Genomic DNA, 25051 nt, shown 5'->3' with positions numbered 1-25051 from the left:
TCCTCCCTCCCCTCCTCCTCCTCCCCTCCCCTCCCTCCCTCCTCTCTCTCTCTCTCTCTCTCTCTCTCTCTCTCTCTGACTCCTGGCTGCCCTGAGCTGAGTAACTTTCCTCCATCCGCCTTTCTGCCCTGGTGTTCTGCTGCCTCATCTCAGGCCTACAGCAATGGAATCAGCCAACCATGAGCCCCCAAATAAACCTTTTCTTCTCTAACTCCCGTTAGGTCCTTTGGACACAGTGACAAAAAGTTAACCTAGTTACACAGGTAGTAAGTGGAAGGGCAGGGATTTGAACGCAAGTAGCCCAACTCCAAATCTATGCTCTTAATAATACTAGCAGGAAGAGAAAAATGGGCTTCTTTATAATCTTTCCCCAATATCATCCAAGGGTTAGTGATGTCCCTTCCAAAGTGTGCAACCCGGAAGGTGCTGATCTTTGCCCTTGAACTTGGCACACCACACATGGCTGATGACCCAGGACGCTCTGCCCAGCGAGCCCTACCATGCCTCCTAACACCTCCTTGGTTAAGGGAGCCTTTCTTTTAGCAATTGAAGCAAGACATGAACCCCAAGGACAGAAGAAATAAGAGTCAAAGGAGGAAAGGAAGGCATCTCCCTCCCCAGTGACCCCCAAGCAATGCTGCAAAGAGCCAGGAGACGCTAAATCCCCTAAGGGACATCCAGGCCTGCAAATCATGGGTATGCTGACCAGAAGGAAGGTTACCTGGGAATGGCGACACAAGTGAACCCCAGGCATCAGGAGTGAAGATGTGGCTGAGAAAAATAGTAGAAGAAAATTACAACAGAGAATGAAAACAGCCGTGGCCAGGGGCGGCTGCCATCCAGAGTGGAGCCAGGGCAGGAACTGGCAGACACTCCAGCTGCAGGCAGCGGGCAAGACAGCCATGGGGAGATCATGACCCCCCAACCACAGTCTGGGAACAGAAAGGCCCACACCTTAGCAGCCTCTAACGGGCTCTCTATACACTGCAGACCAGCAAAATGATCGAATTTCCTAAGTAAAAAGTTGGACGGCACTCACATAACAAGAAAAAGAAAAGTGCCTTTTAGAAAGCGCCCCATGGGTGCGGGGGAAACATGGTTAAATCAGGTCTCAGTGCTTACAGAGCTAAAACTGAGTTTTTAAAAAATCGTATGATGATATTTCCCTGCAGAGCTAGATAATAGAGTCATTGCTTGGTTTACTGCTGGGCAACAAGTCCTGGGGACATCAATTAGAAACAGCAAGACAAATTAGAGATATGCTGTGACGATATTTAGGTGAATATTGTCCCCTTCACCCCTACGCCTAGAGTCACTTGGTCTTCTTTCTGCTTAGATCCAGATGCAGCCTTTCAATTTCAGGTTGAAATGACCCCATCTACCAAGTGACCTCAGCAGTCTGGCAGTTCTGAATTTCCCTGGACTAGTTTGCTCTTCAGCAAGTCGCCCTGGCCTGGGTTCCCCGCTAGGGCTAAGTGTCTCTCTGCTTGCTCCTGATTGCTCTTACTCTTCCATTATTAGCAGCCTCCCCTCTGGTCCACTAATGCTCACCCTCCTGCCTGCCTCTCAAGGTCCCAAATGAAATGACTACTCTAACATTCATCTTTTCTTCATCTCTTCCCTCTTCCAATTCCTACCACCCCTTGACTAAATTGCCTTCCATGCCTATCATCAAATTCCAGTCCCCAGACCTAGCTTTACCTGTGACTCCTCAGTCTACAGGAAACACAGAAGACAATAAAATATGAAATCATATAAGTCAGCCCCACCCTCACACCTGCTACAAGTATCAAGTGAATGACGACTTCACAGAATTACATAATTCAATATCTCCAAAAAAAAAAATCCCTGTTAAGTCTAGCAATTGTGTTTTTAAGTACCCGTTCCCCGATATATCCAAAATACGGCCATTGCAAAGGGTGAAGTAGGTGCTCTGCTCATCTGTGCATTGGTGTCTGTGGGGAATGCTCAGATGATGCTGATGGAGAGGCAGAGGTGGGGAGGCAGAGTGTCCCTGGAGTGTTGCTGATCTAAGCTTGCACCTCTACTCTGCTATTCACTAGCTCCATGACCTCAAAGAAAATTTCTTGGCTTCTCTGAGCTTTGGTTTCCTCACCTGTAAAACGGAGAATACAAGTCCATAATAGGTGAGTAGGGAAGGAGTGACGAGCTAACAAACATGAGGGGCCCGGTGGTGGAGAAACTGAGGTACAGAAAGTGACTTAGCTTGGCCAATCCTGCCACTACTGGATAGCCCATGTAACAGGAGTCTCAACCCAGCAATTCAATCTCTCTGCACTTAGTTTAGGCTTCCTGTGCGTCACTCAGAAAACTTGATGACTACCGTAAATCCAGCCTGTCTCTTTCCTCTGTGTTCTTCTGCCCTGGGAGAACACTAGAGTCTGCCACTTAACAGCAAATTGTCAATTATTGACGTGATTGTATAAACTTGATATTCTTAGGCAAAGTAATAGATCCCACCCCAGCTTCTGTTAATCACTAGAAAGGACTAAAGCTAATCTAACACTAAAAGAGCCAGCAGCTGCTAAGACAACATGCTGCATACCCAAAATACCTTTGTTGCAGGGCAAAAAATAAACATTTTTTTCCCCTTGCCTACACTCTTAACTCCTTAGGTGTGTACCTATATGATTTGTTATGTGATATGACAGCCATATTTTAATGATTCGAAATAAATTTGAACTAAGCCCAAGAACTGATACATCTGGTACCGAAGTTGACGGTATAAGTACCTCAAATAAAAAGGGAAAAATTCACAAAAGTTTACTTTTTTAAACCAGAGCATAGAAATGCACATCCCACATCCGAGGAACCATCCATGAGAAGTAAAATCAATGGTTATGTCCCTATCGACCCAATCATTATGTATAAAACTTGGGGTTCTTTTAATACCCCTTAGGGTGCAGGCTTCAAGCCCAATTCATTTATATATAACACAAAGAAAAGGGAATTCTTATGAGGAAATACTCACAGAACAGTGAGAAAAATATCAAAAGAGAAATGGAAAAATTGGGTCCCAGCCTCGGGTTTACCACCTGGTAGTTATATAACTACATCTAAACATGCAATAGTTTCCCCATCTGCAAAACAAGAAAAGGCACTTGGTTCTAGTACATCCAATGTTTATTATGAGCCAAACAAAAATTACCTTTATCTATGATTTCTGAACATCATCCACAAATCAAGGCAAGGCCATCCACATTTAAAATCTCACTTTTGTTTGGTGAACCAGAATTAGCTCACTGACAGACCTAGCGAAGGCTGAGCCAGCCCTTTTGCTTTTGAGGTCAGTAAGTAATCTAAGACTCAAGAGTTTTCTCCCTGCTGCTTAACTTCCCTGAGTCGAGTTTCCTTCCTCTATCTCAGAGAGTTGGTAAACTCTTTTTCCTGTTGCAAATGCACTGTGGGTTTCCCATTAGACTCCAGTGAAAGAACGTTGGTGGCATGTATGCAATAGACAGCTTGAGACTGCAGTGGACATTAGACATGCATTTGACATCTTAGTCCCCTTCTGTGTTTGGAGAATTGAGCCTGTCACTCATTACAGAATCTTAGGTGCTGGATACTCACTTTACCAGCATCCTTTGCAGCCTGAGTATGGGCCCAGAGTAACCAGTACAAAGATAGAATCTGTACCTGATGGGTGTGAACAGGGAGAAACAGTACAGGATCCATTTCAGCACCTGACAATGATGGTGGCATCTCCATCCAGTTTGGAGGATATATTAGCAGCAATTCTGATGATGGCCACAAGCCATGTCCAGTAGTAGTGGTGCATGCTGACAGATGTACCCACGGGGGCAGCACAGGCATCTGCACGAGACCCTTCTTTGGTAAACTTTGGGGTTTTGTTCCAGCTCCATCTCTGGTCTGGTTCTCTGGCCCTCTGGAATAAGTTACTCTAAATTCTTTCAATGGATTCTTTTCTTGCCCAAATTAGAAAGAACTGACTTCTGCAGCTTTTGACAAAGAATTTTCATTGACTCAGAAGTCATCCTCAAGACCAAGAAGTCAACCAGGACTAACAAAGCACCTCTCCAGAAACCTCTAAATGAAGTACTGCAAAACTTCAGGGACCCTGTTCAACCTTTCCATTCACAATACATTCCACAGAGCAAACCACAGGATAGAGGAGGGGAAAATATCCCTGAAAGTCACCAAATTGTAGTCCAGAGATACAGAAAAGCAAACCTAGAACATTAGCTCATCTGCAAGTAGTTTAAGACCAGCTCTATTCAGAACATTTTTGTAGAAGTAGAATAGGATATTAGAAGAAGTGTATAAAGTTTTTTACATTAAAAAAAAAATTGAGCTTTGGTGATACCTTGCATCACCCCTTCTGTTCCAGTGTCCTAATGATGGCACTCTCCAGACACACCCACTGGTACTGAGAAACTTATATACCCTACAGGACATGTCCATGCCTCCTTTGCTTTTCCCAGATCCTCCTCTCTAACTAGAATGTGCTCCCCTTGCTGATGCATTCAGATCCTTCAAAGACCAGTTCAAATGTTACTTCTCTGTGAAGTTTGCTTAACCTCCCTCCTGGACTCTCCATTCACCACCTACTTGTGCTCTGTGTCACTGTATCTCTACTGTGGTCATTATGCCTCCCTTGGTTTTGAGAGTGTCAGTCACCATTCCTCTTCAGGGACATGTGAGACTACAACAAAAGGTACATATAACATTTATATCTTTGGAGTCTCGGTGAAGAGGAGAAAGTGGAACTAAAAAGCAGTCAAAGAAGCAATGGTTGACATTTTCTGAGATTTGAGAAAAAGATTTCTCACACACACACACAGATACACACATACACCTATGGATTCATACCATTACGATCTGTTAGGGAAACCCAAACAGGATAAATCCAAAGAAATTCACACCCAAACATATGATAATAAAATTTTTAGAAAACTACGGGTGGAAAAATAGCCAGAAAAAAAAAAAAAGTAACCAGAAAGAAATAATTCATCCTTTATAGGAGAAAACAAGTTGAATGGCAACAGATTTCTGAACAGAAACAATGGAGGCTAGAAGGAAGTGGCACATTTTTTCAAATCCTATAAGAAAACTGTCAGTGGGAAATTCTATATCCAAGGAAACTAAGCGAAGAAGAAATCCAGACATTCTCAAATGAAGAGAAACTATGACAAAGAATGGCTGAAGAAGTTCTCTAAATTGAAAGGAAATGATAAGGGAATAAAATATCAAGAGAACCGTAAGAGCAGTGTCAGTAATGTGGAGAAGGTAGGGATAAGATTGTGAGATGTAGAAGAGAATGAGTGGTGTTGAAAAGGAGGCAGCCAGAGGGGACCATGAAGAGTCCAGGAGTGCTGGGTTTCTGTTCATGACTAAATAGTGACCAGGGGTCACTCCAGTTGAACTGGGCTGACTGGGCTGCGCAAAATAACCACACAAGAGACACAAATACCTTTTCCTTTGGGGTCACTGTGACGGCTCCGCTAACCTTAAGGGTCTGCAGGAAGAGAGAGTATGCATTGACCCCTTTTATTGAGGAGAAGCTATTCAAATGAGGCAAGGGGTCAGGTTTCAGGGGGCTGAGTCTATCCTCATGATGTCCGCTGTCAGCAGGTTGACTGACACCTGGGTAGGACACACCCAAGGGCACAGTAAGAGAAGGGGACACACACAAGGCACTTTCATGGAACATTCTATCCTAAACAGGGCAAGGAGTTATATTACAAAGGAACAGGTGAGCAGAGCTTCCCCCATGGGGCTGTAGCAAGACACACCCAGGCACGAGACACCGACCCACGCACCCAAGAAGGGTGAGGAAAGCTCTGCCACATTTCTGTGACTGAGCGCCTCAGCACCCAGCCGGGGAGTGTGACTCAGTCAAGTGCAAGGTTGGTCTCTCACCCAGGAGAGAATCCTACAGGTTGGGAACCTGGATAGTGTAAACATACTGACCAAGAAGTACGAAAGGTTCAGATCTCTGTTTAACCCCTTCCTAACTCGCTTGCCTCTGAATAATTTCAAATACTTTCCAAAGCTTCTAAGTTTTTAAGTGGTAATAAAAATAGGTACCTCATAAAGTTCTCGTAAGATCCCCATCAGACAATACTCACACAATATTGAGCGTAGTGTCTGGTGTGTGAATACAAGGGTGAAAGAAATGCTACTCTTAGTTTTGGTCGCTAAAGTCAATATTCTAGCCAGAGAGAAGCCAGCCCAAGGCAATGTTGTTTTCAGGATGTTTTAATACAAAAAGAAAAGACCATTAGAAACAGTGGGAGGAAAGTAGGGAATGTAGCTCAGTGGTAGAGCACTTGCCTAGCATGCTCAAGGCCTTGGGTTTGACTCCCCAGCACCACAAGTAGAGAAGAGAGAAGAGAAAAAGGAAGGGAGGGAGGGAAAGAGGGAGGGAGGAAGGGAAAAAATGAAGGGATATATATTCAGAGGAACAGGGTAAGCCATGGAGTAGGAACAGAGTGCAAAAATATCCTCAGACAGGACATGCAATCTACACGGGATCAGAAAGCCTTGGATTCGAACACTGGAAGCACAACATACTAACATATGTACCATGGAGAAGCAATTTGACCTCCTCAAGCTTCAATTCTCTCCGAAATGGAAATAATAATCCTGACCTTACATTTATCATCTCTAGCCATTTTTACAACCCCAATGAGAGCTTAAGATCACAGACATCTAATAAATGGCAATACTGTTATTATTCAAAATAGATGAATCAATGAAGGGATAGATATAGAGAGGTGAGATTTCAGGACATGGACTTATGACTGGGGTTGGAATTGGGATGTCTATTTTAGCTAGACGTTTTAGCAAAGAGGAAAATCCAATTATTGTGAGTGAGGAAAGGCCAAAGAACTAGAGACCTCCCAGGAAAACAGAAGAGCTAAGCAATTTTCTCTGCAATTCTCAAAACATCAAAGTTGAAAGAGACCTGAGGACTGATTGGAAAGAGTTCCCTGCATTCGTTTTATGGATGGCAAAAGGTTATATATAAAGGGGCAGAGAGTGAATCTGGGACTCTGTGGACCGTAGAGTTTCTGTCCCAATAACTCAACTTCACCATTGCAGTACAAATGCGAGATAATGTGACAAATGAGTGTTCCAACATAAAACTCTGTAGACATTCAAACATAGACATGACATAATTGCACATGTCATGAAATATTCTTCTTTTGATCTTATTAAGTATTCTAAAAAGTACCAACTATTTTAGCTCTCAAGTTGTACAAAAACTTCCAGGCAGCCATCATTTGCCAATGCTTTCCATATAGTGATGATAAGCTTGGGCCACAGGCAAGAGTTTGAGTCTTTTCCTCATGATTTACTAGAAGTGAAACCTCAAATAGTGTACTTAGTCCCCCACACCTCCTATTTACAGACTTCTCAACAGTGAAATATGGACAGCATTACATATTTTCCATATAATTTTGTGAGACTCCAATGTGAAAATGTGTGTAAGTGAGTTTAGCAGAGGGCCTGATACAAAGCCAAACCCCAAGTAACCAGAACAACAAACAGAAGCATTGGACCAAGAGAAGTCCGGCCACACAGCAAGAGAGCGCCTGCAGCAGGATCAGGACCTACATGCCTGTCTATTCAATTTGTTCTCTTTCCAGTCCCACAGCTATTGATGGACTGAGCTTCCCAAGAAGCCAGCCCTTCGTGAATATGTAGCTCAACAGCCCCCAGAAAACCTCCCACCCCTTGGAGACTGAGGCAGGAGAATCATGAGTTCAAAGCGAGCCTCAGCAACTTAGTGAGGCCCTAAGCAACTCAGGGAGATTCTGTCTCTAAATAAAGTAGAAAAAAAGGGCTGGGGACGTGGCTCAGTGTTTAAGTGCTCCTGGATTTAATCCTTGGTACCAAAAAAAAACCAAAAAAGCCTTCATTCAGTCAGTCACTTTTATATGAAGTTATACAGAACACTTACTGTAGAATCACTATCATTTAAAAATAATTATAGCACGTCTTCATTAAGTCTCACTTTCACCAGCCTGATCATTAGCATATCCAAAAGGGAGAAAAAGGAGCAAAAGTCTTTTGGATCAAGAGAATCAAAGGGCTGAGCTCTTGAAGGGGAGGGGTTAGAAGCTTCAGAAAAAAAGGATGGAATTCAGATGAGATCTGTTAATTTGCAAACCTGTTATCGTTCCAAAGCTAAATCTCTACAGAGGACTGAGAAGACTGACAGCTGTTCACTTCTTTTAAAGTGTTGTTTGCGGTCTAACAATCTAACGCTGCTGGCAACATATCTATTTTTTGTTTCTTCTAAATCAATGCCAAATGATTGAAACATATTTGAGATTATTAATGTTTTTAACTTTTAGGAACATCAGATCTGAACCAGTTCACAAAGCCGATGCCGCCCTTTTCTTCAAAGACGGTACAACCTTTCTTGATCCAATCAAAGGCCATTCTTCTACTATCTCCATGGCTTATCTTTTATTCTCAGCAGAATGAGATGGATAAATGCACTTTGGAAAACACACATGAGAGTCAGTTATACATAAATTCAGGTTACTAGCAGAGAATGGTTGAAGAATGTGTGCGGTTCCTTCCAAACTTCTGCCCAAAACAACAACAACAAAAGGAGATGATTCCCTGGCACCTGGAGTGGAAGGAAGGTGAAATGTTTGACAGAGTTCACCCACTAGCATTCAGCCATCTTAATTTTACACTTCTGTATTTGCACTAAAGCTCTATATTCTCCGTATGTCTTAGCCTCCCTGTGTCTTCTAATAAGATTCTACCGTTCTTTAGAACAACAGAATTAAGCAACCATCCCATCACAGAAAAGAAAACCCAGGCCCAATGAGGTCAGTTGTGTCGATGAGATCACGGATCTAGTTAAAAAATACAGATAACTAGTTAATTTGTTTTTCTCTGGCATGTTGCTAAGTTTGTTGCTAAGAATGCCACAAGGCTATGGATACAGATTTTTTGGAAATTTCAAGTTGAAAAAAAAAAGACAAAAATAACATTTGCTGCACATGAAATCTGGAAGAGACCACCTTAAGTTTGATTTTTCCCTTCATCAGTACCCTCTTGCACTTTTGTAAGCCTGTCTGGAACACTCCTTCTTGGAGCACTCTCCTCTTTCTGAGTGTGAGACTGACTTTCCAAAGTCCAAGAAGTCTCCAGCTCTAGAATGCAGAGGCCGAGTGTCTGTGCTGTAAAACCTGCAGAATGGCAGGCACTCAGATGTGGTGGCATTAACGTGACCTCAGAGAGGAGGCAGACAGGGAGAGCCAGCAAGCTCCCCAGTCCTTGGCAGGCAGGAATGTCAAGTTTGTTCACTTCGAAACAAAAGGCAGGGTGGGGGACATGCCCGTATAAATGAAAACCATATAATCAGACTTCAAGGCATGCCCTGTTCAATAGGGGCAAATGCAGGGTAGTAAAACACCAACAAAACGTCATCACGGAGTTGAGTCACCGAGTGGCAAAGAAAAACTACGTTCAATACTAATCAACCCATGCAAACTCTCTTCTCCACAGAGGCTGCTATCTTTTTTTTGTTTTCCTGATAAAGTTAGCCTAGACTTGCCAAAGGAAAGCACTTCAAAGCCAATTTGGCTCTTGATTCCATACCGAGCTCAGAATATTAACAAAAACCTGTTGCTAAGGGACAGAGATGCATAGTTGGGTCTAAAATATAAAATTATGCTAATCTAGCTGCTGGGAGAAACCCTCTCCCAGGAGCGCTTCCCGGGGTGTTGGAGTCCAGCAGTGAATGCCTCCTCTGTTGCAAGGCCCTCCTTGGCCCCACTGTTCCTCCTCCCTCATCTCTCACTATTCTCTGCCCCAGGACCCCTGCATTCCAACCTCCCTGAACTTTAGGATTTCCTGGATTTTCTTGCCATTTCCCGCACCAAAGCTGGGTCTCCCATTAGAAGACGAGCTTCCCGAAAATAGGAATCATCTCTACACACTCCTCAGTGCCTAGCAGCGAACGACACAGAGAAGCAAAGAATAAATGTCCAGAGAGTGAGTAAACGGGTGACTGGTGGCATGCACAACTGAACAGAGCCATTCAGTCGTGCAAGGACCGAGTGAATAAACCAAGGTCCCGATTCGATTCTTACTATGCCCAGGGCTCTTTCTCTCTCTCCTGGTTTTTATCTTTAAGCCTCAAGGGTTGCCTTCTGTCTTTGTAGAAGGAATGTAAGCGCTCCCCAGAGACTCAAAGGCTAACTTCACATCAAGATGTGCCCTCAGGTGTGAGTTTCAGGAGTTCTGTCCTCCATGCCTGACATTTCTAATCATTTAATTTCTCTTGGTCATAGTTGCTTCGTCTATAAAATGAGGGGTTGACCTAGAAGGTATCTGAGGTCCCTGCTAGATGCAACAGTCCATGATTCCAAAGTCTTGTCTTTGCATTTGTCTGCTATCCAGTGCCCAGACCATTTGCACTACATTACTCGAGCAGCTGTCACATCATTGGACAATCCTGCCTTTGTCGTTTAGCCATTAGAAAGAGTGTGTGTGTTTCCTGTGTAGTTCTCCAGGGGCACTGCCTTCGTTTGTTCCTCAGATGGTCATATCGCTCTTTCTACGGCTCCAGTGGTCTTTTTATAAAGGCATCCAGCAACACAAAAAAATGACAACATATATGATCTCAGCCGACTCACTCACAGACAACATGAGCAAATCCAAGAAGATGCAAGAACCGAATTCTTTATTATTAATCCATGCAACTTTACAAAGAGTTTTATAGAAAAAAAAAAATGATGGAAAACACCACAGGTCACAATACTGCCAGAGCTTCTTTTCAGCATATAACCAGCCATATTTATTGCTTTTGTTTTTTCATGCCTTTCCTTCCAGTCTGCTTATCATGTCAATCATGTGTTTTCCCCTCCTATGCCGCTTTCCCAGATGACAGCACCTCGAGGTGGACCTAGTCCACATGAAAATTCATGAGCATGATCCAGGCAATGCAGAAGCCACTCATCATCAGATTTTTCTTTTTCTTTTTATTTTCTTTTTTTTTTTTTAAGATAAGAAATTTGGTATCAGACTAAAGACTGTATATAGCTGCAGGGCTAACGCTCTTTCAACCCAGGTGCAAACTGAGGAGTCAGCCTGGTCCAAAGAGGAAGGCAGAGGGCAAAGAAGAACCTCAGAGAAAAAGCAGAATGAGGGACTCTGCCAGAGGAGAGCAAGAAGGAGGAAGGGAGTCAGAGAATATGTCATTCAGAAACCACCAGAGTCATCTGCACCTCTTGTAAATGGATTCAATGAAAATTTCCCAAATTAAGACTCTTTTACTTGAGGTAAAACAAAATACACACAAACACATCTGCAATCACACACCAGATATATTGTAGCAATTCCTCCAGAGTCAGAAGCATCTTTCCACAAACAACTGTCTTCTCTTCATAACTGACTGTATCAGGCAGTTATCCAATAACCTAAGCTATTTCTTCATGATTATACAGTACGGGTGCTTCTATTTTTCACTATTTTAACAAAGTAGTGAATTTTGGCTGGGGGTATAGCTCAGTGATAGAGCACTTGCCTAGCATGCACAAAGCTCTGGGTTCCATCTCTAGTACCACACACAAATTTATATATATATATATACATACATACACACACATACACACACACATATGTATAGTTTGTTTGTTTTTTTTAATAAAATACATTCCAGCTCTGTATCCACTAACTAGATGATCTGGGAAAAGTTAGTCTCTTGAGTTCTAACTTGCTCCTTTGTAAAATGAGAATAAATATCACCTACTTACCATGAAGGTTTTAGAACTATCCCAAAGCTTAAGGTGCTTAGTAAATAAGTACTTATCAAAAAGCCTTGCACATAGTAGGCACACAGTGATGACTATTATAGGGCAGATTCCCATAAATAATAACACTGAATCAAAGAGTAGGAGCCAGACATGGTATCGCACTCCTGTAATTCCAGCGACTGGGGAGGCTTAGGCAGGAGGACCACAAGTTCAAAGGCAGCCTCAGCAACTTATCAAAGCCCTAAGCAACTTAGTAAGACCCTGTCTCAAGGGGCTAGGGATATGGCTCAGTGGTTGAGTACCTCTGAGTTGAATACCTGGTACCAAAATTTAAAAAAAAAAAAAAATGAGTGAGAAACTTGGCAGGTCCTAACTCTCTCTCCATCCCCCAATATATTTTTAGAACAGAATTTTCAGAACAGAGCCCTTCTTCTGGCATTTTCATTTCTTCTCCCCAGCTGTGCGTGAGGTAGCTAGGCCCCAGAGCTGCTTTTTCTTGTTGGATTGTGTTCACCTGCTCACCTGCAAGAGTCAACTGAGAGCTGGTTTCTCCTTCAGCCCAGGGGCCTGACAGCCCAGCCGATTCTCCACTTGCTGACTTCCCCTGACTGTGGGTCCCATTCAGCAGAAGTACCCAGTGTGGAGGATAGGCCTGGGCTCGTTTTGGACAGACTAGTTTCTGTTGCTCTTTTTCTGCGTGTCCTTCTATACCCTACCTCCCCAGGCTCCCCACAAGAGCCAGACGAACAGTCTGCTTCTGAAGATGACAGAAGCAGGTGAGGTGGACACTCGTTTCTTACAGGCAGGGTTAGTCAGTGTGCAATAAAAACTCCTATTACTGCCTGGATTCTGCAGCCTGGATTCTGGGGCCCTTTCACTCAGTCCTTGATTTCCAATTGATATCTGTTTATTCTTTCTTTCTCTCCTTTCCACATTGACTCGTCTCATTCTTGACTTTCTGCCTATCTTCTGCTACCCACCTGTCCTTTGGGGATTTGGATCACCTGTCCAAGACCACCCCCCCCCACCACCAGCTCTGAGGGATGCCTGGGCCTTGGCCTCCACCTTCCTGTGACTTTCTCTGGATTGCCCATCTGGCCCCACACTTGAAGCCTGCCGCCATCAACCCCCTGGCAGGACAATCTGACAGATGATGGACATCTGTTCTGAACTGGCAAAGTTCCTTCCCCCTGGCTTTATCCCTAGTCTGACTTTATCCCTACTCTGACAACAGGCCTAACAATTTCTTTCCTCATTGTCCCCTCCTACTGAAGCAGCTCCTGGTATTTTTATACTCAATTTTGTGCTAGCCGTTCCCAGATCACATTAAGAAAATAAAGCTACCTATTAACTCAAATAAGTGCATACACCATCGAAAAGACGTTTTGTTAATAATCAGGGAATGGAGACAGAACTCAGTGGTAGAGTACTTGTCTAGCACATGCAAGGCTCTGGGTTTCATCCGCAGCACCAGAAAACAAAAACAACAATAATAGTAATAATCAATATTGCAAGAGCTTGGCATCTCTTGAGTTGTAGGCTTTTTTTTAAAGACGTACAGGCTTTTTTTTTCTTTTTTCTTTTTATTGTTTTCTCTCTTTGGAGCTGGGGATCTAACCCAGGGTTCCACTCATGCAAAGCAAGCAGTTTGGCCCTGAGCTACATCCCAGCCCCTTACAGACCTTTTCTAAAAATAAGTTTGCTTCACTACAGATCCTTGGTTCTTACTCCCACTGCCTCTTGTGCTTTGCTCCATGAGGACTAGGACTATTGATATGATGGAAAGAAAGCCTTCTTCCCCTAACCACCAAGCCCTGTCCCTTTATCTGTCAAAGTCGCTTGTGAAAACCACTGAGACTGATATGTAAGTCTCATTACCACTAAATATCAATTAATTTTGGGGAATCCTTGCAGCCATGGCATATTTATGTGTGTGTATGTGTGTGTGTGTGTGTGTGTGTGTTTTCTAATTTAGCATACCCAATTTAAAAGCAACCAATCTACCATTAATGATAGAAAACCAGAAGAAAGAGTGGGTACTCTCTTGGGACCAGAGCAAGTCTACTTTCACTTCCTCATCCTCCTGAGAACCATATTTCAAGTTCTGTTATGCCAAATCCATGTCTTCCCTCTACTGCCAGGCTTCCTGATTTCTGCCCACGTCCTCAGGAACCTCACCCTCCTGGGTATCTTGGCTCTATCTTGTACTAGATCTCACCTGCACATCACACAGAGGAGCATTAGTTTGCTGACATCTTTGTTTTCCAAGTTATGGGCTGAACTATGTCCCCAGCCACAATCATATGTTGAAGTCCCAACCACCAGCACCTCAGAATGTGACCTAACTAGAAAACAGGGTGGTTGCTTATGTACTTAATTAAGATGATGTCATATTGGAGTAGGGTGGGCCCCTGCTCCACTCTGACTGGCTTCCTTATAAAAAGGGAAAATCTGGATACAGACAGGGTGAAGGCCACATGAACATGAAGGCAAAGGTCTGGGTGGTGAGGCTAAGAGGGAGGGAAGGAGGAAATGCCAAAGAGTACCAGCAAGCCACAGCAAGCTGGGGAAGAGGCAAGGAACAGATTCTTCTTCCCAGCCCTCAGAAGGGGCCAACCCCACTGCCAGCTTGACCTCGGACTTCTAACCCCGAGACAATCCATTTCTGCTATTTAAGCCACCCAACTTGCGGTATGCTGTTACATCAGCAAAGCAAAACAAATACGTCCCACTAGACTATGAGCTTCTTGAGGGTAAAAATAGAATCCTGCTCCTCTCTGTATTCACCTAGCACTGGGGCCTATTTAGGAACGGATTACATCTGCCTTTCCCCCTTCCTGCCCTATAAAAACAGAAGCTCATTCGGGAACAAAATCCCAAGTGCAGACTCAGCAATTCACTGGAATGAGATGCTATGGCCAGCAGGTCCTGTCTACCTGGCTGGTCACACGTCCTCTCCGCCTGCACAGCAAGGTGAGGCAAGAACTGTCCTGTGACTCACAGGATTTTCAGTCCTCCTGCCCCTCATCTACTGTTCTAGCTCTGATTGAATGAGGTCACTGAGGAGAAAGAAGATGACTACGTACCAGGTTCATGGAGAAATACCCCACTGAGAGGAGGGGAAGAGGGGCGACGTGCTGAGGAGCAACACGGGCCAAACGACATTATTCTCTTATGTCCACATACACATAAGCAACAACAAATCCCACCATTATGTACAACTATGATGCGCCAATAAAAAAAAAATGTAGAAGTTTAAAAAAATGCTCCAATGTGTCCCAGAGCTATACATCCCTCTGATTTTGAAACCAACATAACAAAAGAAAAAGTTAATTAACGCTATCAATTCCATTAAATAGGACTAATCTTTTAAATAGTACTTTTTTCTGAAATTAAAAATATTATGTATTTTATATGAATATATATATATATATGAACCCCCTTGCCAGTATCCAGTTCCATCCTTGAGGAAGTAAGTTTGGTAAAGCCAAGAACCTTCTAGAGCCACTCTTGAGGTGAGTCAAGTGAGAATTCAGATATACCCTGAAACATTTTTCACTTCTTAAACTGATTTCAGATGATTCTAGAGAAGAAAAAAGTACTAAGAAATGGAAAAGGCAAGTTGGAATGTTAGCAGGTTATAAAAAAATGAAAATTACAGCTGTGGCCATGCTCTGAAAAATATTCCCTGACCTAGCTAGACACTGATTATGGAACCAACAGTTTGCTTATATAATTATGGTGTGTCTATAAACCTGGTTGATATGATATCCTTGTTTAACTATTAACCTCTAGATTTCCTGGAGTTTCCACAATCCAAAAAACACCTAAAAGTATGAGATATGATATATTCCACTCACCTATTGTGATCGTAAGCCACAACTACAGTGTTTATCTTGGTAAGAAAAAGAAAGTTCTTAGAAAATACATCCTAGTTTCCTGGGGAATTTTTCTTTTAATTCTCCAAAGGAACTGTTGACCTATATTAACATTCAATCGCTACCACTGGATGTTGGAAGGCAAGATTCCTTCCCAGACCTACTTTGATGTAAGACTCAAATTTCTCATCAGCTCTGAAACATATTGACAATTTCACGTCCATCATAAATACTTTCCTAAGCTCCTTCTCATGCATCAGGCTTCCCAGTTCGTGGTACCTTTTATAAGCCAATCTAGAATTCTAGTTTGAACTCTATACATTTTTGTGCATTTCTTACCTCCAGCTAGCTGGTAATGTTCTTAAGGACCAGAGGGAAAGGAAGAGTGAAACAAATTTATGTTTATGGAGAGATTGTTATAGCAAAGCACCTCAAACTCAGATGTGCACTCAATAAATATTTGTTAAATAAATGAAAGCCAAGCACTGGCCAAAGCATATCATATACATGACCTTGTTTAATCTTGTAACAACTCAGTGAAGGAGTGTCTGTCTCTTCATTTAGAAGGTGAAGAAACTGGAGCTAGAGGTTAAATAGATTTTTCCAAGCTTCAGTGCTAACAAGCAAAAGAGCAGAGTTAAATGCACCTCTATTTCCACCTAGCACCATGTCTTAAAAATAACAATTGATCAAAAAAATTATTTGTTGAGTGGATCTGAATAAACCATTATCCAAGTAGTTCCCTTCTTAGGTGCATCCAGAATCTTTGGGATTCTTGGTTTTTTCAAATGAAGAAGAAGAAAGAGTACATAAAAAGAGATTACTTTGCAAGGTTTTCAAATATCACAGAAAGGCTATTTATGCATATTTACTGCAAAATAATTTCCATATTCTCTACCATTCTGTTCCCACTGGTTCTTCAGATTCTAGTCTGATTCTTATGTCTAACTCATCCCATCCAACGTGGGATTGAAGGAGAAACATTAAAGGAAAGGAATAAGTAACTTCTCACTCAGTGTTTAGATCTTCTGATCCTATGACTTGAACATGGGATCATGGAAGAAAACTGAAGCATATGTCTGTTTGGCTTTGGCTGGAGGGAAAGTCAAGAAAGAATTCATTGGTTTAAAAGAAAACTCATTCCCAAATCCTCCCACCTTCCCTACCACAGAAAAGCAATTCCAGGTCCCTCTACACTGTCCAGTAAGAGGAAAACAGTGGAGATTTAGATTCATTGCTAATTCCGTGGAAACTGCACTTGATTTACTTACATAGAAATAACAAAGAGGAAAAGGAATTAATTAAGCCAAAGGAGCTGCAGAATTCCTGCCCTTAGGTATTCTCCCACATTGGCCATGTTCTTATCTCTGTTTAAAGCAGCCTAACTTGGACACATAAGGAAACACGTAAGGCTAGAGTCCGCTTCGTTTCTCTGATACAGCCTAGAAGACAGCAAACGGACTCAATATTTGTTAGCCATGTTTTAACATAAGCTTGCTGTAGATACAATCAGTAGACCAATCGTAATCAGCCTCCTTCAACAAATAGGAAGTTTGTACTTGGAATTCAACTTTATGAGTCCGAATGAGTCAGACTCAGTATTCCATGATACACAGATGCCTAATGGGATATGTCAAAAGGAACTTATGAAAAGCCAGACCCAGGCCAGCCCCCCCATTAATTACCTTACTTGGCCCCGGTATGCCCAAATCAGTCCAGATCCCTTCGGAATCCATTCGTGTTTTCTATCCCCCAACCATGTCTTTGGTGCAACAGGTTTCACAGCTACAGCAGTAGCCAGCAGTAGACAGGAGCTCAGGTTCGGGGCTCAGCAGACCTTGACAAAAGCCTCTGCTCTGCCACTATCAGCCTGACATCTAAGGCAAGATCTAAACCTTTCTGGCCTCCGTTTGTTCATCTATGAAATGGAGCATCAAATCACTGAGCAATAGTGAGAGTAAATGAGATGATTCACACCCATCACTCAGCACAGGGTCTGGAACATAGAAAAAAAAAATCCACAGCAGCGATACCATCTGGGATGGTAGGAATTAGCACTTTGTTGCATGTGACTTAAATTAACCTCAGTCTGGATATGACAAACAAAGCTGGGCTCATCCTCATCCCCAAAGCTCTCCTGTCTTCACGTGCCTTTAACGCCCCTTCCCTTTCAGAATATTTTTACAACCTTCACTCCCCCAATACACACAATACCCACAACTCAAGTAACTCTGTAAGCAAAAGGATAACCACACTCACTCCCCCAAAACTGCCCACCCAGGGTTAGGGGGTTAATGTAAGAAAACAGCTCTACTACCTCGAAGGGGACAAACAGAAGCCTCCCTGTGGAAGACGGAGTCTGTCCTGCTGTGGGCAGAGAACTCCATCTTCATATGCAGGAAATGGGGGAACCTCTGAGCTGGGTCACAAAGACAAACAACAAAGCCAGGCAAAGGTGGCAGCATGAGAGTCATTTTAGATTTTTTTTTTTTCCCTGAACAAAATGTGGGATCAAGAAGAGAAAGATGAAGAAGATGAAGAGAAAGATGAAGAGCTAATGGGAGGATTAGCTTCTCAGTGGGAGGAAAAGAAATAGAAAGCAAAGAGCAAGAGCCTGCAAAGGGGAAAGGACCCCCGGATGGGCTAAAGGAGATGGGTGGCTTGGTTCAGCGGAAATGAGCAGTGACCTAAATTCTCATAACTAGAAGAGGCACCATTCAGACATTTCCTGTGGGCTGAGCCCAAGAGGTCGCTGGAGGGGTAGCAGGCCAGCAGTCATCCAGGTTAACAACTTCCAGTTAAAGCCAAAAAAGGAGAGCAATCGGGGTGCCCCATCATCAAAAAGACCCCATTACTCAACTGAGTAAAGTCATAAAAGGCAGCATCAGCAAACTGTCTGAAAAGGACCAAACCGTCAATGTTTTGGCCTGGGGGGACATGCAGTCTCTGTTGTAGCTACTCAACTCTGCCATCATGAGCAAAACACAGCCATGGAAGGTGGGAAACACAAATAACCGACCATAGCTGTATTACAATAAAACTTTATTTGGGGACACTGAATTTGAATTTTATATAAGTTTCATGGGTAAGGAAATATCATTTTCAATTTTTTTTTCCAAATCATTGAAAAACGGTAACAAGTATTGAACTACAGTTAGATAGGAGGAATTGATTCTAATGTCCTATAGCACAGTAGGGAAACTACAGTTTATTATCTGTCTAATAAATAGATAACAGTTTATTATCCACTTCAAAAGAAGAAAAGAGTTTGAAGGTCCTTGACATATAGAAATGATAATACCTGAGGAGATGGAAATGCTCATTACTCTGATTTGATCATTACAAGTTGTATATATGGATTGAATTGTCATACAGTACCCCGTAAATCATTACAAATATTGCATGTCAATTATAAAATAAAAATTAGGGCTGGGATGAGCTCTGTGTTTAGCATGCATTAGGCCCTGGGTTCAATCCCTAACACAGCCAAAAAAAAAAAAAAAGGAAGGGGGGGGGGGGGGCAGTGGAGCCATTTTAGCTTTTGGACTGTATTTAACAACAGGTGCAGCTAGATTTGGCCCAGGGGCTACAGTGTGCTGACCGCTGGCTATGAGCACAAGAACTGTGGTCAGACAGGCCTGTCTGTGCCTCGTGCCTCTGTCACTCACTGACTACCCAGCTGTGGGAAAGCTGTTAACATTTAATTTCTTCATGTATAAGTTAAAGAGAACAGTATCTGCCCATAGAGTTTGTGTGACCTTCAAAAACAGGATACATGAAAAGTGACTGGCAAATAGTGACAATGACAACAATGATGATGATAATGATGATGATGATGATGATAGTCTGTGGGAGGGGTAATGATCAGCACCTAGATCCAGTGCTAATGGTCCATGCGAAGAAGACTGATCTCAAGGATCTGACAGAAGGAGGGATTTACAGATGGCAGACACCAGTATCTGTTTAATACTTCAGCCTAGGGCAGAGTTGACTAGATTACAATGATCTGTGACGGACCTCACTGTATGCAGATTATAATCTGAACAGCCTCCTCAATGCAGAAGGAAGGGGTTTATGAACTACATACCAAAATGCATGGCCCCGCTCAGCAAGAGAAGACCATCCAAGGAGAGAGTGGGAAACAAAACCCAGGGAGGGAGGGGTTAGGCAGTGGTGGTGGTTGGTGGGCAAGGAGGGAGTGGGAGAATCATTGCATTGGGGAATTATCCTGGCAGATCTCTGTGTCTTGTCAGAGGGTAAAAAAAAACTTTTAAAATGTTTAATTTGCCTCTGATAACCCTTCAGAGGCTCCTCAGATTTACCAACCAGTTCCTGAAACCAGCACAAGACAGACAACTTCATGTGAGTCTTATCAGAAAGGCTTCTTTAGACATCTCATCTTAGTTCTGCTTTTTTTTTTTTCCTTGTGGTGCTGAAAATTGGACCCAAGGCCTCACACATGCTAGCCACCTGCTCCACTACTGAGCTACCTCTCGAGCCCTGCTCCACATATTTAAAATATATATATATAATGCTGTCAAAGTTACCAAAGGATTGTGCAACCCTCACATCTGTTTAGAGAACCTATGGAGGAGAAATGACACTTCTTTAGCCATTCTAAGTTGCTTTTTATGCCATTCTTGCAACTTCCAAATAATCAAGCTAACACATCTGGAACTCCTAATGCAAATGAGAAAGCATAGGAAGGAAACTGTATTATAATCTAATTATCCCAAACATTTTTAAAAACTTAGGGGGGAAATAATTGCTATCCGTGCTAATAAAAAGTAATTTCATTGTCAAACATTTACTGAGCACCTAGTATTTATAGGCACAATGCTAAAAGAGCTGGAGATGCAGCTGGGCATAGTGGCACCTACCTGTAATCCTAGTGACTTTGGAGAATGAGGCAAGAGGATCCCAAGTTCGAGGCCAGCCTCAGCAACTTAGCAAGGCCCTAAGCAATTAGTAAGACCCTGTTTCAAATTTTAAAAATAAAATAAAAAGTGCTGGAAATATTGGCTCAGTGGTAAAGTACCCCTGGGTTCAATCCCCAGTACCAAAGAAAAGAGCTAGAGATTCAAAGATACTTAGTAAGACGAACTCTACCTACCCAGCAAAGGCTTTCAAGTGAGATAAAATATATATATACTTTTTGAGAGAGAGAGAGAGAATTTTAATATGATTTTTTAGTTTTCAGCGGACACAACATCTTTGTTTGTATGTGGTGCTGAGGATCGAACCCGGGCCGCACGCATGCCAGGCGAGCGTGCTACCGCTTGAGCCACATCCCCAGCCCCAAGAGATAAATATATTTTATGAGAAAAAAATTCAAATAAATGAAGATCATCAAAATTATAGTAGTTAAAACTCATAAGTGCATAGGCACTGAAATCAACTCGAGGACATTTGCAAAATAGCCTTTGGCAAAGAATTGGTAAAAAAAAAACCTCTACCATAATGGTTCATGGGTCACCATTTGCAAAGAAAAACAATCTTTGCTGATAGTACCATCAACCCCTCTCTTGCCAGCCTGCTCCCACAAAACCAAACAAACAAAAAATGTGAGATATACTAAAGATTCTAAAGAGAAAAAAAAAATCATAAATGTGGATTACCAGTGTTGGTGTGTGGTTTGGTGGAAAGAACTTTGGGCAAAGAATCAGGAGAGCTAAGTTTACCTGTGGCTCTAGTGTTTTCAAGCAAATCACTCACTCCAAGGTCTCAGTCTGCTCATTTGTAGAAAGAGGTGACTGGAATATAAAACCCCTTTCATAGCCTAAAATTCTATCACATAACATCAAGACACATAAATAGAAAGTTTACTAAGTCAATGTTAAGAACATGTCAAATCTGATTAATTTATATAACTTGTGAGATCATCAAACTTGATCCTAGTCTCAGTTCTTCCAACAACCTAGTAAGTTTAAGCCAATCGGCTTTGGGGCCTTATACATGAAGCTAAAATATTAAATTATTTTCAACAATGTACATAACATAACCAGGTGCTGTGCTGTGTAAAAATTATTTACAAAACTAAAGAAAAACTATTTTCTCAGTAGAAATAAGTGAAAATGCAAAAATGTCCAGGAATAAGTTATTTCCCAGATGGAATTTAAATCAGATCATTACATTTTTCTTATTATTTTCATGTGGTTCTGGATAGCTATAGATGATATAAACAAAAATGAGTTCATAAAATATGTGATATTTACATAAGACATTCTGGTTAAAATTAAAATTAGAACTCATCAAGGAATTAAATTGTTTGGATGCATCGAACCCAAATTTCAACCCATGATTACTTAACTTCTACAATCTAGGAATTTTCTGGCTTCACTCTGAAAATAATTTGATCTCCCAACTAAAATTTTAAAGATATATTTTGTGAGAAAAAAATTCAAACAAATGAAGCACAAATGTCAAATAAGTGAAAAATTCAACTCACTACTGAAAAAATGCAAATAAGAATAGACCATAAATATCCTTTATCAAATTGGCAAAGAATTTTTTTTTTCAGATTATTATGCTCAGGATGAAGAAAAGTATAACCTTCCCTGGAGAGGAATTTATTTGGCAATATTTACTATAATGCTTGAAAAGAGAGAATGGGCACTTCCAGTGTTTATTAGTAGGAATGAAAACTAGTGTTACCTCTCTGGAGAGCAATCTGGCAATATACCCATGTATAACCTTTGGCGGAGGACTTCCACTTCTAAAACTAATCCTAGAGAACTAATTAGGCAAATATACAAAGATGTAAGTGAAGGTACTCCTTGCAGTATTATTTATAGCTGGGGGGAAAAAAAGGAAACTATGTGACAGTCCAATGAGAGATTTAGTAAACAAGTAACTATGTTCTTACAAATTAAAACATGCAGTTGTGAAGAAGTATGTGTAGGTATACTGAGGCGCAAAGATATACAAGATACAAAGTAGTAGAAAAAAGGACAAGTTGGAAAATATCACATATGGTAAAATCACATGTATGCATGTACAAATGCAAAAACAGTCATCAAAAAGTTAACAGCAATTAGCTCTAGGTGGTGTGACTTACAGTGAGTTTTCTATTCTTATCATGAATTTCTCTTTGGTTTGAATTTTTCCATGAGTATATATCATTTTTTATAGCAATCAAAAAGCTCTTTTCAAAAGGTAGAGAGAAAAATGGGAAATGGAAAAGAATTGGACATTCATAACCTGTAGTTTGCTTCCTGGAATTTATTCTAAGGTCACAATAACATATGAACTGGAATGATCATTGTGGCAATATTCAGAATATTGAAAATTAATATAACTTTAAGATAATTTAACTTAATATAAACATTAAGATTCTATTTAAATAAATGCAATTTAATTGGGTAATATGAACAAAGAAATACATTAACTTGGACATATTTCACAATATATCAGTAAGTGAAATAAAAGGTAACTAAATAGACCTTAGTTTTGCACACATTTTGTATCTTTCATATACAAATATATAAAGAAAAGTCCAAAAGGATATATGTCAAAATATATACAGCAGTAACTAGTATTTTCCTTTTCTACCAAATGTTTGTATAAGAAACAAGTACTATTTATATAATTTTTTGAAGTTTTAAAAACATTCCTTGTAGATTTTGCAGGTGTTAAAATACTAGGGAAATTGTTCAAATGATATTAATCTATGAAAAACAATAGGATAAAAATCTCAACCCTTTTATCCAGCATTCAACCCAGCCCCAAAAGACCCTATGAAGCCCCTTGCACGGCACATACGTCATGCTATAAAGATCTGAAGGCAACAAAAGTCCAAACGGCTCAGGAAACCCAAGGTACCTATTCTGATTTTGTGTCCTGAGATGTACGGAGTTATAAAACATACTGGCTCAGATTACAGGCTGAGCGTGACAAGTCCGTCTGGTACAACCTAACAAAGGAATTTACACAGAATGAGAAATTTACACATTTCATTTCCCAGAGTGGAATGAATTACAGAAGCAGAGAACTCAGTAGGTGTTAAGCTCTTTCCTGCCACTCTGCTATATGCTTCTGAATTGTGCATTATGGGCATGTCTTGCATGATTTGCTTATTACTATGTTACACTAAAATAAACTTCTTTTTTTTTTTTAAGGCAAATAGGAAGAGAAGTGAGAAAGAGTGTATTTTAACCGGATCAAACTTTTTATATATTTTCAGGTGAACTGGGAGATGCCAGATCACCCTCCCTGCCTATCTCTGCCCCCCCACCCCTCCCCAGAACATTATGGCTGATAACAATAGTTTTCTCTCCCGGGTAGTGTAGATGACACATTTTTCCTGTAGCTTGTCTTCCTGTAATGTGCAGGAATTCCTGCACTTTCTGGGTGCCCTTCCTGTTAACTTACATTTCAGATTTCCTCAAAGGGCATACTAGTGCTTTAATATTTGAAAAATGTCAGTTCAACCCCAGACAGCTAATACAAACAAGCTGAGAAGTATACCACCTAAAGTTACAACTGTGGAAAACAAAATTTCTTTTTAAGAAATTCTTTCTCGGAATCTCACTGTTGGTAAGGCTGCAAAGAAGTAACCCAGTCCTTCCAGCTCCCAGGCAGTCTATAATTCTTTGCCTCTGCTTTGCCTTAAATTAGAGGTCTGTAAAACCGAATTATAGTGATCTAGAAAGTTCGTAAAGGTCCCTGAATTGAACATGTTGTTAAATTCTTCAATACTATGAGATTGTATCCACCTTTCACTTTTCCTCCCATTTCATTTGGCTAGAGTATTAAAAAGAAGTTTGGAACTGCAAAAAAAAAAAAAAAAAAAAGTTTTGGCCATTTGAGGATAGCATAGCTGAATTAGGCCAATTCACATTTAAAGTCCAGGCTAAAGCTCTTTTGCCATTTCTCTAAAAGGATCACCCACTTCTTTCTACCAATAATTTTCCTTTTGGACAGGAACCTTATGTTCATACCAGATACGCTTTCCAAACAGGATCCAATTAAGAAGATTCAATGGGCAAATGAAAATTGATTTGAAGGACCCCTAGTAGCTGATTCCCCCACCATGTATAGATTACCTATAGATTATGTATCCAATATAGACACACCTACAATGGAAGAGAATCCCTTTAGCTTACAAACTCAAAAACTTGCTCTGCTAAGAGGGAGCTCTACTTTAAATGAGCCCAAACATATGCACGTGCATGTGAGGACACACACACACACACACATACACCCTAATTTAGCTTAAAACCTAAGGTCCAAAGATCACAGTACACACCATATTCTTCATGAAACTTCCAAACTAACCCCCCCAGTGGAAGGGTCACTTTTGTCTCTAAACTCCAATAATGCCATTTCTCTTCAATGCCGCCTACTATCTTGTGTTATAATGATTCCCTCACATACCTTCTCTCAGCAACCACATGGGAAGTTTCT

At 41.3% G+C, this 25051-nt stretch overlaps 1 protein-coding gene across 1 annotated transcript in view; it reads right to left on the bottom strand.

The window, feature by feature from the left end:
* Positions 1 to 25051, bottom strand: part of Map2k6 (mitogen-activated protein kinase kinase 6) — a 114401-nt gene that overhangs the window by 87211 nt on the left and 2139 nt on the right. The gene's annotated exons all lie outside the window — the stretch shown is intronic.

The sequence above is a fragment of the Marmota marmota genome, unplaced genomic scaffold (assembly GCF_001458135.2).
Source record: "Marmota marmota marmota unplaced genomic scaffold, marMar, whole genome shotgun sequence".
Classification (NCBI taxonomy): Eukaryota; Metazoa; Chordata; class Mammalia; order Rodentia; family Sciuridae; genus Marmota; species Marmota marmota.
The sequence above is the reverse complement of the archived record's forward strand: the minus strand, read 5'-3'. Positions and strand labels throughout refer to the sequence as shown.